This window comes from Mustela lutreola, chromosome 6, assembly GCF_030435805.1.
Source record: "Mustela lutreola isolate mMusLut2 chromosome 6, mMusLut2.pri, whole genome shotgun sequence".
NCBI classification, from domain to species: domain Eukaryota; kingdom Metazoa; phylum Chordata; class Mammalia; order Carnivora; family Mustelidae; genus Mustela; species Mustela lutreola.
The window spans coordinates 69,330,059-69,345,530 of NC_081295.1; the positions used below are offsets into that span (position 1 = coordinate 69,330,059).

Consider the following 15,472-nt stretch of genomic DNA (forward strand, 5'->3'; position numbering starts at 1 on the left):
AAAAGAAAACAATGAGATACGTGCTCTTCTGTCCCCAGAAACTCCTGGAAAATGGGTGGTGCTTCAACTGATGGGTCACTGTTAAGTCTTGGGTCCACCAAAGGCAGGTAGGTCTAAATAAGCAAAGAAAACTGCATAGTGTTACTCCTCAGGCCACCTTCACCTATTGGTCTCATTAAGTAGAGTAACTTATGAAGACATAGATCAAGGGCCGACCTCTCTCAAGTTATCTTACCACATGGTTACTTAGGCTGGTATTTTAATGGACTCAAATCTTTCTATTAGAGATAAAACCAAAGGTTCAAATGAAGATGCTTACTTTAGATAAGGCACATTACTGAGATTCATTTATACCCATGTAAAGTGGAACCCATTAACCACACTTTTATAAAGGCTAGTATCAAATTCTCTTCTGTTTACACAAGATGGGAGGGCTAGAAAGCATTTGGAGAGAATGTGCCAAGAAAAGTTGAGAATGTGGAAGCTGAGGCCTGTGAAAATGGAACATGAATTTCACCAACTTCATTTTTGGTTTAGGATTGATCATGCAGTTCTGAGTGTGTGTTCATTTGATGCTGTTCGTGCAAGCTGAGCACTGCGTGCCTGGATCCCATCAGTTAAGTAAGGATCACATCACGTTGCAGAAGTCAACCCTGCTATCCATAATTATAAAGATTTTATTTGGTTTTTAAACAAAGTGTGTTAACTCAAGATTATTTACAGACAAAATATAATATTTAAAGTTAGGTAGGGCCTCCAAAGAGGACCACTTGGGGTCAAATCCTGGATCCTTCCCTTCTGAGGCTGTATGATTTTGAGAATGGTAACCTGAGCACTCTGTGCAGGTTCTCACCTATAAAAATGAATGAGACAAACTGAGGGTAGCTGGAGGGGAGGGTTGGGGGGGGATGGGGTAAATGGGTGATGGATATTAAGGAGGGCATGCAATATTATGAGTACTGGGTATTTATAAGACTGATGAATCACTGACCTCTACCCCGAAACCATTAATACATTATATTTTAATTGAATTTAAGTAAAAATAAATTTTTAAAAAATATATGAGACTAGTACTTAACTTAGAGGAGTGCTGTGATGGTTAAAAGAGAGAATACAGAAAGGCTCTTAATACAAAGCAAGCTCTCAATTCATATCTGTTAGAATTATCTTCTGTAAAAAAGACTGAAAATGTCATCCAAAGTCATGGAATTGACTTACGTGAGACAAAATTAGGCATGCCTGGTAAAAAGAAAGACTGGCCAACTTAGTAGCTTATTAGACATTTATGTTTTACTCTGCAAGCTTTTCTAGAATATTTTGCACTTTTACAAGAGCCATGAAATATGATATCATCAGTATCAAACCCTAGAAGTATCTGAAGAACATCACAGAAACTTTCCTGAAGACTTTCAAAATGGGGAGCTCAAATGTTTATATCAATGTGTCTGAATAGTAGAGGAGATAGAAGGTAGGTTAAGGTAAAGGAAGTCCAAAGGGACCTATAACTAGTAGAAATTTCTCTTGTGTCTTCTTTATGACCACTCTCTGTTATACACCAATATATAAATACAGAAAGTTTTCACAAAAAATTCCAAGATAGCTGCTCCAGGAAATTTCACTTTGTTCATTCTGGGGTATCAACCACCAGCAACCTGCCATGGTTTCCCAGAGATTCAGGTATTCCGATTTGAGAACAGGAAATAGAAAGAGAATTCTAATTAGCATACTGCCACTGAGATAGATTACACAAACTATTTAACAGCTGTGAAATAGGAGGCTCAGTGGTGATAATCTTGAATATTCTGGCTCTCTGATTATTCTCATGTGTATCAACAATTTGAAAAGATTTAAAAGGTGATTAAGTATACTTTTCACCTGCAGAATTTTATTTTTTGATGTATTCAGATGGTGTATCTTTTTTTTAATATTTTATTTATTTGAGAGAGAGTCAGTGAGAGAGAGCATGAGCGAGAAGAAGGTTAGAGAGAGAAGCAGACTCCCCGTGGAGGTGGGAGCCTGATGTGGGACTCGATCCCAGGACTCTGGGATCATGACCTGAGCTGAAGGAAGTTATCCAACCAACGAGCCACCAAGGTCCCCCTCAGAAGGTATATCTGATTCTCAACATAACCAAAAGGCATAATCAAAATATTGATCTTCAATTAATGCCTCAGGCTGCCCAAATTACTCTTTTTAAAGTTTTCAGGTTTTTGTAAAAAGAACATTTTATAGTATATAGTTTAAAAATAGACAATAATTTGTTTTTTCGGTTTTTTTTTAAGTTGATCTTGTTAGATCATGGAAAGGACAGGGAGATATGGAACATACCTAAAAGAAATAAGCATATCCAGTTAAGGTTTGACTTTCCTTTATAGAGCAGGGGGTAAAAAAGGCAGTAACTGGACAATAATAGCTTAAAACTCTGACCTTTTGCCTTCTAGCAGGAAACAAAGCTAATTAACAAAGTACTGATCCAAACAAAACAAAACTAAAACAAATTACTGATTATAACAATTTATATATTATTTCTCCAGCTCTTTTGGAAGATCCTGTTCATATTTCTCAATGAGTGGCATTAAATATCTGCTCTGATTCTTTGGACCTTTCCTAACTCCTTGTGGAAATATGCAGGGTGTGTGGTATCTTTCTGGGCACATAAAAGCCCTGGATGATTTCCATCAATCCTTTCAAAACACGAAAATGGACTAGTTTAATTGCAAAGAGGTTAATTCATGGATATCATTTTGGCAAGGGCACAAGGGTAAAAAATAATCTCTCTCCACAGAAACCAAATACAACAAGGAAATTCTAATTGAATCATGTGTTACATGGATATGAGCCACATTGTTTTGGTCATGGACATTTATTTTCCATCACCTTTTTAAAAAATAAGGTATCACATTACAGTTACATTCCAAAGGGTTTCTTCCCCACAAAGCAAAATTAAATAAAATTAATTTATCAAAATAACGATTATGGATTTCTGGATAAACATGCTGAGTTAAAGACACAGGTTTATCATTGCTTCAACCCAAAGCCCCTCTAAACTATCATTAAAGGATATAAACAAGCATAAAGTCATGAGGGTAAAAATAAGAGAAGATTAAAACAGTGTGAGATGGTGCAGAACTGAACCATCCTTCCAACTGTTCAGACCCAAAACAGCATTAACCCTGGGTCCACTTGTTTTTCTTCTACTAATATCCTATCCATCGGCAAGTCCTGCTGGATCTACCATCAAAATATATTCCAAATTTTGCCATTTTTCACCTTTTTGACTGCCACCACACTAGTCAAGGCCATCATCGTATCTTGCCTAGATTCCTGGCGTAATCTCTTCCCTGGCCTTCCCTGACCCACTACGGTGCATTCTCAGCATAGCAGCCAGATTGCTTCTTTCAACAATGTCATGTCTTTGAACAGCCTCACTGTGTTTGAACACTCCACTGTCCTTCACTACGAGCAGGAGCCTCATTCTCATAATGGCCCACAATGCCTTACCTGGTCTGGACCCCCACTCCTGTCCTCCTCCTGACTTTATCTTCCCACTCCTGCCCTCGCTAACCCTCTTGAGCCCCAAGGGCCTTCTGTCTCAAACATACTGTCTACACTCCTACCTTGGGTTTCACGGGCTGCTCCTCCTCCCTGGGGTGTACTTCTCTCCAAAAGTACACACCTCAAATGTGTGCTGTAATTTCACTTTCTCATCGATACTTTTCCCCACACACCTAGAGTGTAACCCCAATCTTTATATATCTGATATCCATTAGTCTGCTTCTTTTCTTTTCCATAGCATTTATCATTCTCTAGCATACTATAAAATTTACTTATTATGCATAATATCTGTCTTACCTGTAGAATGTAAACACCTGAGGGCAGGAATTTTTGAACACTTTTCATCTCTACTCTATCACCTATATCTACCAACTTTTTAACCTGCAGGATCTAAGAAAGTTCAAAATAATTAAAGCAATACTAGGTAAATAAAGTCCCAGGATGCTTGGATAAAGCAAACAATATCCTATCTGAAGGAATACACAATCATTTCGGTGTCATAAAATTATGCAGATAAGAGTTCTACGGAAGGACTGGTATGACCCCTGGGCTTCTGTTTGCATGGGGCTGGTGTCCTCTTGATTGTTTGTATGAATAAGCCTGTGGCAGGATTTGTAGAGGGAAAAAATGAGGAAAGTAAAAAAAAGAAAATTTGTCTAAAATTTGTAGGTAAATCCCACATATTGATAAATAAATCTTCAGTTGAGGTAGGTAGCAACGTTGTATGCTATGTTCTTAAGTAATATGTGGAGAATTGATTTCTTTTTAGAGCTAAAAAATGAAAAGGATAACTCAAATACATAGGAGACTGATACATCTCATGACTGAAAACCTCTAAGAGTATGTATTCTACTTATTAGGTATATTGAGCTTGGAAAACCTTGATACGTTAGAGTTGGAAAAACCAATATCTGGCTAAATGAAAAGGCAAGCTTATTAGGAAGGCGATCATTCAATAAAGGGTACAACCATATATTCTTGGTTCTCATATACATATTCATAGAACATACTCCTTATAAGGCCTCTTAAACCTAAGAACCCATTGCGAATGAATTTCTGTTATGTCTAGGTAACACAGAAAGCCACTCTACATGGCTTTTATCCCCCCTTCCTATGCAAATAGGCTTGCAAACATCTGAGCTAACAGAAAGTGATCCTCCCCCACCCCCAAAAAAAGATAGTACCAAAGTTGCTTAGATGCTAGGAGTAAACATACATAAACTGTTCTCTGTTCAGCATGAATGACCATAAATACACACAGTGCACTACAGAAAGCTAAAAGTGTATGTTATAAAGATAGCAGGACTCTTGAAAAGTCCAAACAGTTGTGAAGTACACTTAGCCCCTGGGTCAAGGCTATTTTATACCATGAGGTCTTTCTTGGTTTTGCTCCACTGTTAATAATTTGAGACTGCCTGTCTTACATCAATAACTTGCATTGTCTTAGGATCAAACTATGTTACTATTATTTAACCCTGCTAATAGTACCATTATTCTAAATAAAATAATGACTAATTTTTATTTTCCCAAGTTTGAAAATATTTAGGTGCAAGGTTTTCAACTCAAGAATATTACAGGTTTCTACCTAAACCCAAAATTATTTCTAAAAAACTTAATACCTTTGTGTTCTTGATTTTTAAAAGTCTTTTCAATGTTTTTAACTCTATACCAAAGGATTTTGTTCTTAGCAAAAAAAAAAAAAAAAAAAAAAGAAAAAGAAAGCAAGAAAAATGATATTTAAAGCAAAAGTAAAAAGCTAAATAAATTTCTCTTGCTATCTTAATTCTTAAAAATTTAAGCTGAAAGTTCATTAGAAAATTAGTTTTGAGAACTGTCAAACCCAGATCAATTTTAAAGTAACATGAATAGTCTGAATTCAAATTTCCTCTGCTTTGATTTAGTACTGGTTTAAGATTATTAGATCTAAAGATCAGGTGGTATTTCTTACCTATTTCTTTTACAAGTAAATGTTAATTTCATAATTATAGGACTGGATAAGTAATGGATAAATCTGTTACTAGGAACTACTCCAGTGGGACCTGGGGGAGCACCCACACTTTCATATAGACAACTAAGAGAGAAGGGGAGAGAGCATGCACACACTACTCTGTAGGTGCATGGATCTAACATACAATGAATATTGTAACTACATATCTTCTATTTGCTTCTATTGTAAGTATTATAAGTATTGTAAGTATTCTATTTGCTCTCTAATTGGGCCAGCTCTTCTGGCTGGCATCGCTGTTCAGCCCTGTAGCGGATCCCCAGTAGGTTTCATGGAACCTTGTCTCATACAAGCTTGGCTAACTCCCAGCCAAAGATCTGAGAGAGATCCTCATACAGACTGGCTTGCAAATTCCAGCTGCTTCAGGCTGCCCAAATTCCAATCTCTGCCTCCAAAACTTAGCAAGACCCTATATCGGCTTGGCTTGGGCTCCCTATCATGTGACACAGCAAGAATTTGTCCCAAACCCCAAACAGTAGGGCTCATCTTATGTCTTTCCTTTGTCTCAGCCTGTTCTTCAATGGTTAGTAAGGCTTGTCTCGTGATTTACTTCTGTGTGAGAGTTGTTTTTGGTAAGAGGGCAATCCACTACCAGCTGCTCTGTCATGGCTGGAAGTGACAGTCTCCTGTGTTTAACTACTGATTTTATTAATAATTATTAAGAATATTAATGTTTTTTGTCAATTGTGGTTTTCCAGGAATTTGTCCATTACATCTAACTTTCCATATTTCCTGGCAAAAAGTTGCTCATAATACCTTTTTGTTTTTATTTCAGTGTGTGCAGCATCCACTCATTCCAGTAGCATTTTTTGTGACTTCTCTCTTTTTCTTAAACCACTTCATCACACGTTTGTCAAATTTATTAGTTTTTTCATTGAAATGATCTTTTTTTCTATGTCAGTCCTCCATACAGAATGTTTCTCTGCTCTATTATTATTTTCTGTTTTTATCTTTATTGTTTCTTTCCTAAACCTTTCATTGGGCTAATTGTTTTGTTGCTGTTGTTGTTGTTGTTGTTCTTCTTCTTCAAGACTATGTATAATTCATTAGCAGTTCAGCATGTCATTTTTTTTTGGTAGTATGTGATTGATTGAAAAGTCATATTGGGTATACTATCCATGAGGGCAGAGACAATATCTGTTTATCTTTCTATTTCCAGTGCCTAATAATCTCTAGTACATAATAAGCCCTCAAACCATGTTTGCTTTTTTAAAGAGCTAGAAAACTACATCTTGATATGATTAATCCTTGGGAAAACACAAAACATTTATACTATGTTACAAAATTCATTCACAATATAGTCTTCAAGAAATCACTGGGTTTGTTCAAAACCATGTTATGAAGTAGAACATGACGTCAATTTTGGTCAGTCCTTAGATCATGGTCTTGTCTATGTCAATGGAGAGAAGTAACACAGTGAGCCTCGCTAACACAGTTTGAAATCCAGCATCTTCAGTCATATAGAGTATTTGACCCAAAGTGTGTATATTGTTGAATATGTTGAATTTGTTTACAATTAATTTGAATTTGTTTACAATGTCTCCAATTTTCTCTAAAATATCTCTTGAATTCTTAAAAGGTAAATAGTTTGTTTTTTATACTGTTTCTTCTAGTCTTTTTTGATTTCACTTAGAACTGCGGACAATATCTGACAAATTGGCACCCAAGAGTAATTTTAAATAACATTAAGAAATCAACATGGGGGCTTAAGTGGGTAGGAGAAGAATCAATGAAACAAGATGGGATTGGGAGGGAGACAAACCATAAGTGACTCTTAATCTCACAAAACAAACTGAGGGTTGCTGGGGGGAGGGGGTTTGGGAGAAGGGGGTGGGATTATGGACATTGGGGAGGGTATGTGCTTTGGTGAGTGCTGTGAAGTGTGTAAACCTGGTGATTCACAGACCTGTACCCCTGGGGATAAAAATATATGTTTATAAAAGATAAAAAATTTAAAAAAAAAAAAGAAATCAAATAGTCTGGGACACCTGGGTTACTCAGTTGTTAGGCGTCTGTCTTAAGCTCAGGTCAGGATCCCAGTATCCTGGGATCAAGCCCCATAACTGGCTCCCTGCTCAGCAGGGAACCTGCTTCTCCCTCTCCAACTCCCCCGTGCTTCTGTTCCCTCTCTCGCTCTCTCCCTCCATCATAGGTAAATAAAATCTTTTTAAAAAATTAAACAGTCTGTCTTATAAATATGGCATTACATAAATTAGTCTGTTTTCATGCTCATTTATTAACTATTACTAACAATTAGATTTTAGTTTTTACAGCAAGACTCCTACAAACTCACCCTGAGTGTTAAATGCATATGGTTTGTGTCAACCTTACATCAGGCATAACATAAAAATGTAACATCCAGCACATAATTCATTTTTTTTTTTTTAAGATTTTATTTATTTGATAGAGAGAAATCACAAGTAGACGGAGAGGCAGACAGAGAGAGAGAGGGGAAGCAGGCTCCCTGCCGAGCAGAGAGCCCGATGCGGGACTCGACCCCAGGACCCTGAGATCATGACCTGAGCCGAAGGCAGCGGCTTAACCCACTGAGCCACCCAGGTGCCCCAGCACATAATTCATTTTTAAATACTGTAAGGGGAAAAGACAGAAAACATAGTCCACAGACCCAAACACTCAAATATCTTCTCTTGCCAAACTCATTTCCAAGTCTTTCCATTCTTCAGCTGTTAATGAATTCTCAGATATCCATGTATAGACAGAAGGACTCATACAGAGCATTTAAAGTCCTGAATGCTCTGAAAACTATAAAGATCTCAGAAGCAAAGATACTGTTCTTTTTTTTTTTCTATTCAACATTAAACCTAATATGTGAGTATTTAGACCTCAATTTTACCTTCTATTTACATTGTGACTAGAATAATATTAAAATCCATCTGCATTAATTAAACAAAAATCTTTGATTTTGTGACAGGTGTTGTACAGACACGCTTCTTTAGAAACACCCAGAATGATGCCTGGCAGCAGAGGCAAATCATTCTAGGGTCCATGTACATTTGCCCAGATTATCCACAAAGAATATAATAGAATATACACTTTGGATCTATACTACTCTACATGACTGATGTTGCCTGATTCCAAACTGTGTTAAAGGCTCACTTATGAAAGACTCCAGTGAGAATGAAGCATGATTGGCTTGGTTCTCTTCAGAAGCCTGTAATAATATTTTATGGATGCTGAAATAACTTTCTAAATCTTGATCTTTGCTAAATAGAGTTTTCCTGGAAAAGAACTGTAAAACTATCACCTCCCAATCTTACATGCTTCTCCATGTTTTCCTAGTAGATAACCAAGGTTATATACAAAAGAAAGGAGATTAAAAAAGAAAAAAACCCCAATGTATAATCTGAATAGTCAGATCATTCTACATACATTCTAAATTATTTCATTAGAAGCAGCCTAACAGTTGTTGAGCAGCTCCAGTAGTGAACAAATCTCTCTCTGGGACCTCCAATGCCTCATAGCTCAGGGGGTGCATTGCTGAAATCTAAAGGTGTAAATGGGTTGATATTTCCTGATTCCTTCCTACATTTCAGTCAGATAAATATTTCTTCTCTGATTTAGTAATGTGATACTAAACAAAGAAAAGCTTAAAAATTCACAATCCTCATTCAAATACTGTGTTCTTTTCACTTTATGATTTTGCTTTAAAAAAATGTGTGACTGATATTTTAATGAAATAGAAAAATATCCAATGAAATAATTCTAAAGTAAATGTGGAAACTAACACTTTACAAAGCAAAAAAGACTTAAAGCCAAGAAACATTTTAAATAGGAATGTTAAAGTATTATTTCATTAATGTTTTCATTATTCTTTTCTAGTTTTCCCATGTCCCATATCAGTAATCCAAATAAATAACACTAAAAAGAACTTCTAATTAGCATGATATTGAGTTCAGTTTCCCTTAGAGGTTCAGGAAGAAATATTCAAAGATGACATCACCTGCCACCAATCCGTTGCCTTCATCTTCACAATTCTAACCACTCCACATCATTCCACTTATGTAACCTGAACATTACACCAGTGCCTTTGCTCATTCTGTTCTCCATACCAAGATCTCTCCTTCAAGGTCAGTCTCCCACTTGACATCTCGGTGAGCTTTTCCTTGATCTCTCTCCCCTACTTTCCAAACCCAACTCTGAATTAATTTTCCCAGCTCAAAACTTCCATGGTCCTTTGTTCTCTCATCTCATCTAGTTTGTTGTTCATCTAGTTTGTAGTTTGTTTGTTCCTGGGTTTTTTTTTTTGTTTGGTTGGTTGGTTTTTTGCTTGTTTTCTTTTTCTTTTTCCTTTTTTAAAGTTTAGAGCAGTTTTAGATTCACAGCTAAATTGATCAGAAAGTACAGAGATTTCTCTGAAACCAACTTGAAATGAATGCCTGTAAATGATAAATTTGGTGTTTTCTCCATTCACAATAACATGCCATACTGTTTCCCATGATATCACCCAGAGGTGTGGCTCATTGTATATGGGCTTCAAATTACAATCATCAGAATATCGAATTTTACGTTTGAATGACAGTTTTACATCTGCAATATTTTTATCTATATTTTGTGTACTTGATTCCTTTCAAACAAAAAAGCCCAGAAGCCATTGCTGCTCCCTCTCCCTGCCCCCAAAGAGAAGGGGTGTGTTGTATAAAGGGGAGACCTGATTAGGTTCTACTTTCTCTGTATGTGGACTGATGACCAGACCCAGGGAGAAGGGCGGCATGTTTTCCTAATACGTGAGGAAATTCACAAAACGATTATATAAGGGCAAAAAAATGTTAAACTCCAAGTCAATAGGTCCAAAAGCTTTAAAATGAGTTTGCAAAACATATGACTCATGGAAGAATCTGCTTTGGAAGACTTCTAGAACAATTCAGGAGGACAGTCGGGAAAATGATTACCTATCAGAGAAACTTTTTAACAATAAATTTAGTCTGTTTTAGTGGAGGATGCCTTCAAGAACTACTATGAACTCTGCCTTTTATTTATTTGTAGATTTTACTTTTTTATTCATCCGAGACAGAGAGAAAAGCAGGGGGAGTGGCAGGCAGAGGGAGAAGCAGGCTCCCCACTGAGCAGGGAGCCAGATGCAGGGCTCAATCCCAGGACCCTGGGGATCATGACCTGAGCTGAAGGCAGACACTGAACTGAGTGAACCACCTAGGGGGCCCTGAACGGTGACATTTAAACGAACACATACATACACTATTTTGATTGCTCTTTCCACAAACCACTATTTTCATGAAGTCCTCAATCTTGCCCTCCATAATTTTACAGGGCACAATCCTTTTCACTAGCACACACCATATAAAGTCTATGCAGGAATTCCCGCAGTTCCTTATCTCAGCCCCACCTAACTGCTCCACTAAAGCAAACACTGGGTTGTCTACATAAAGTTAAGCTCTGCTTCTAAGGGAAAGGTGAGGAGATGGCAAAGATTGCTTTCAGTTAGCATACTTTTAACTAAAACCACCATCTCCCTTTTTGACTTCTGAAAAAAATAACCCTTTCCCACCTGTGTACCACTCCCCACTCTTAAACTACTTTGGTTTTGGTTAGTAGGAGAAGAAATACAAACTTCTTAATAATTAATATGGGCATTTGTGCTTTTAACACTTTCAAAGGTAGATCTGTCAACATTATACCATTTGACTTTCTAAACAATGATATGAAGATAGATACTATTTCTGTAAGTGAGCATCAAGTCACACAGCTAGAGTTAAGATTAGGAATGAGGTCTTTCTATCTCAAATTCAATGCTTTTACCATCCTAGTCTTTTGTTCTTACCTTATTCAAGGTTATTCTTATTTGGTCATTCTCTACATGCTTCTCTGTATTAATATGGACTATAATACCTGGGTAGGAGGAGGACACTGTTTCTCTTTATACGGCACACAACATAGCTTTAACTATTTTTTAGGAAAGTTTGTATCTGACAAAATTAAGTGATTTTTCACTATTTTGTTATTATATTTGTTATTATATTTTATAGATGAGAAAATTGAGCCCCAAAGAAGTTAAGTATTTTACCTAATTCACACAGTACATGATGGAGACAGGATTTAAACTTTAGTCTTACCTGACTCCAAATCCCATGATCTCCAACTGAACCATTGAAACTTCCCCCAGGGTGGTCTCTGGCAAATCCTTCCAGAAGCAAATTTATTTTGTACAAAAACTTCAATCTCAGCCTATCCTGATTAAAAGGTCATGATCTGTCCATGCCCAGCAGTAAATCTGAGGCAAAATACTTGTTCACTTAGCACTAAGGTTTCCTTCTGGAGATTCGCCATGATAACAAGCATTCCTTTGGGAAGAGTCCAGTTTTTTAGCCTCTTTGGCCCACTGTGGGATGACTCAGGTCAGAATACAGCAGGTCCAACCAACCCCTTCTAAACAAGACCTAAGAATGTTAATGACTCAGGTACTATCGTTCTCAGATGACCTCAGGTGGGGGCCATGACAATTCACCAGCATAAAAAATTAAGCAATGGAAGATGGAGAAAGTTGATTTTCTGCTTTCAGTCTCAAAAAAAATTTTTTTTTAATACACCAACTGACTACAGCATAACCTGATAAATGGTAGACTTCTCTCAAATTAAATCTTATTTTTTCCTCTTTTGATTGAAGGAAAATGCAAGATAAGACCTAAGAGTAGTTACCCTCTGAAGCCCTCCAGGAAATGTTTATTTTGTCTTATGTATAAAATCATAACTAGTATCCAAAAGAACCTGATGTCCCTGTTAAGAATGAAAAGGACCATGGTAAACAGCTGGAGGGGGCTGATAGCATGTCCCACCGCATGCATTCTTTACTGGCCCCTTGAATTGCTCATTTCAAAAAGGAGGAAAACATTTCCTGCCTTAGTGCATAACACAGAAGGCAAATGGTCTGGCATGACCTCAGAAGATTTAGCAGTTTTCTAAAAAACTTAAAACCGAGTTTGCTCAAAACTTCAATTAACTGGACATCTGCCAAACCACTTGGAAAATGTCTGCACTCAGAAAGAAGGAGGATTCTCAACATGAGATTCTCCCTAAGAAATCATCACAACCACTGTAAATATTTCTATCACTGGTTGCGTAAGTGATTATACCAGAATATGTGCTTCTCTGATTCCCCTCATTCCCTTCCAAGTATAACTTTCCAAAAACAAAGCTGTGATTTACTATTTTGTATAATCCTTGTAGAATTTAAGGTACTCATTCATTCATTCATTTGTTCATTCATTCATTCATTCATTCAACAACAATTATGTTTAACACTGTATCAAGCATTGGGGCTATAATGACATTTGATCCATAGATATTTCTGGAGCATTTAGTGTGTTTCCTGCACTGACCTAGAAAATGGGGTATGGCAGTGAACTAGACAGTCAATGTCCCGTCTTCATGGAGCATTCATTCTAGTTCAGTGGGTTTTAGTCCTGGCTGTGAACCAGAATCACCAGGGAGCTTTTAAAGCACTGATAAGCCTACCACTGATAAGGCTCCACCTCGTATTGAGAGAATGAAGTCAAAGACATTGGTTTGGTGGTAGACGTAGGCAATAAAACAGGATTACAATGTGATAAATGAAATGACTGACAAAAGTAAAGGATATTTTGAAATAACATAGAAAGTACACACAATTCAGATTCAGGGCTGAGTAACATGTTTTAAAGGATGACAGATCGGTTAACCTGGGAAATGAAGTAGGAGCATTCTGGATAAAAGAAGGAGGACATTCAAAGCAGAGAAACAGACTTCTGATACAGGACAGTGATACTGCTCTTATTCATGAGCAGAGCATGGGAAGCCCAAGGTTTGAAGACAGAAAGACAACGACAGGAACCGGATAAGTAGGTAGGAGGCAGAGCAAGAAAACTCCTCCATTCTCATCTCTGAGGATTTAGAAGATGTTTTTGAAACAATTAGAGCTTTGAAGAAAATTTGAACAAGAAGCTAATAATTCATTGCCCATCCTTTTCCTTTCTTTACTCCCAGGCCATAGATACTTAAATCTTGCAGGTCTTAAAGCAACAACACAGTAAATCCAAATTGTCTTATCTCAATCCCTGGGAGAAATCAACACTTGACCTGCTAAATAAGGAGAAACTTCTTGTCATTATTCCACTTTAGTATGTATCTGGCTTCCTCTATCTCCCTTCCAGCTAACCCAGTCATTTGTCTTTCTCTCCAGTTTCCCAAGCCTGAGCCCTGGGAGATGCTGAGGACACTTAATACCTTCGTTCCCCAGGAAGAGAAAGCACCAGAGTGTGGAAGTTTAAAGGGTTTGGGCTTCATGCATAGGCCTCCAGTGAGAAGGGGACTTAAGTCTTGGAGCATTTTGCCAGCTTGCTTCTCTGATAAGGCAAGAATGAGAATCATTTTCATAGGAAACGATGGTAATTTAAACATTTTTAAAAAAAAAACCTCTCCTATAATTATGTGCCTGTATGGGTTTCATGGAGCCCAAAACACATTTTTGTTATTTATAACCTTTTATTTTTCCCCACTATCCATAAAACAGTGGAAAACAGTTCTTACAAATAAGGGAAAATTCAAGTACGGTACCTGCTTGTTTGACTCAGTATTTTGATTTGATTTAAAAATCAATAATTTATTTTAACTAAATGACAGACATTTTATTCCTATGTACAAAGAACTCAGAAATTCCACTCTGCCTCCCGCATCCCGTTCGGTCACAAGAGATAATGGCTGCATTGACAAGAAGTATTTCCAGTTCCTGTCAAGGGTCATTTCTGAAAGAAAGCTGAAGCAAAAGCCTCACACTATTATTTTTACTTTAAAACATTTTAAAAATAAATGTCTAATTATTGGCCTCCAGGGTCTTCTTGTTTCTGCAAATGAAAACCATGGGAGGAAGTAGTTTTATGCTGGTGAAGCATCGGGTTGGTCAGATTAATAGGGACCAAAGACAAGAGCCCAAACCTGAATATAAGCCTTCTGCAGCTACAAGTCAGACACAGGCTTTTCTCCCATTTGACCCTGCTTAATGGCCTTCTGGGATCAATAATGGGAGACTAACACTCACTTAAGACAAATCTGGTTACTGCTTTCCTTTTGAGAAGAGTCAGAGATCTACGTCTTACAACATACGCATTAATAGCAAGCACTGTTTGGTTTATTAACTCTGTTCTAGGCACAATGCCAACTGTTTTCTATACAGTTGACCTTTAAACAATGTGTGGGTTAGGAGTGCTGACCTCCCCCGGCAGCTGGAAATCCTCCTTAACTTATGACTCCTCCCAAAGTTAACGACTAATAGTCTACTACTGCCTGGAAACCTTACTGATAATATAAACAGTAGATTAACACATATTTTGTATGTTTTATGTATGAAACATGTATACTTACAGTAAAGTGAGCTAGAGAAAAATGTTAAGAAGTCATAAGGAAGAGAACATATGTTTATAATATTGTACTATATATATCAAAAAATAAATCTGTGTATGTGCAGATCCATGCAGTTCAAACACATGTTGTCCCAAGGTCAACTGTACATGAACTGATTTAACTTATACAGTAACCCTGTCCCAAGAATTTTACATACATGACACTGACAGGAAATCATGAAACTAGTCAGTGGGGCAGAAGGAACAGAATCAAGGGTTCAAGAATCACTACACATGTCTGTTTCTCTGTCATTCAACAGATCTTCCCATGCAAACCCATGTTGTTCTGTATTCATATGGTGAATACGTAAAAAAGGTTCCAAGAAATGAACTCCCTAACTCACTCCATACATGTTTGTGTTCTTCAGGTATAAGTCATGAAACTACAAAGGCTAACAGGACTGACTTACATCTCCAACAAGGTTCCAGCAATTAACCATGAGCCAGCTGTAGCTCACCAGGCCTTGCAGAACAATTCAGCCTTATGCTCATGTAGCTCTTTCCA

At 37.2% G+C, this 15,472-nt stretch overlaps 1 long non-coding RNA gene across 1 annotated transcript in view; it reads left to right on the plus strand.

Annotated features, from left to right (window-relative positions):
- Positions 1-13,946, plus strand: part of LOC131833794 (uncharacterized) — a 73,086-nt gene extending 59,140 nt beyond the window's left edge. The window contains exon 3 of the long non-coding RNA XR_009354634.1: positions 13,752-13,946. This is a non-coding gene — a long non-coding RNA (uncharacterized LOC131833794). The remainder of the gene's footprint in view (positions 1-13,751) is intronic.
- The last annotated feature ends 1,526 nt before the right edge of the window (positions 13,947-15,472 follow it).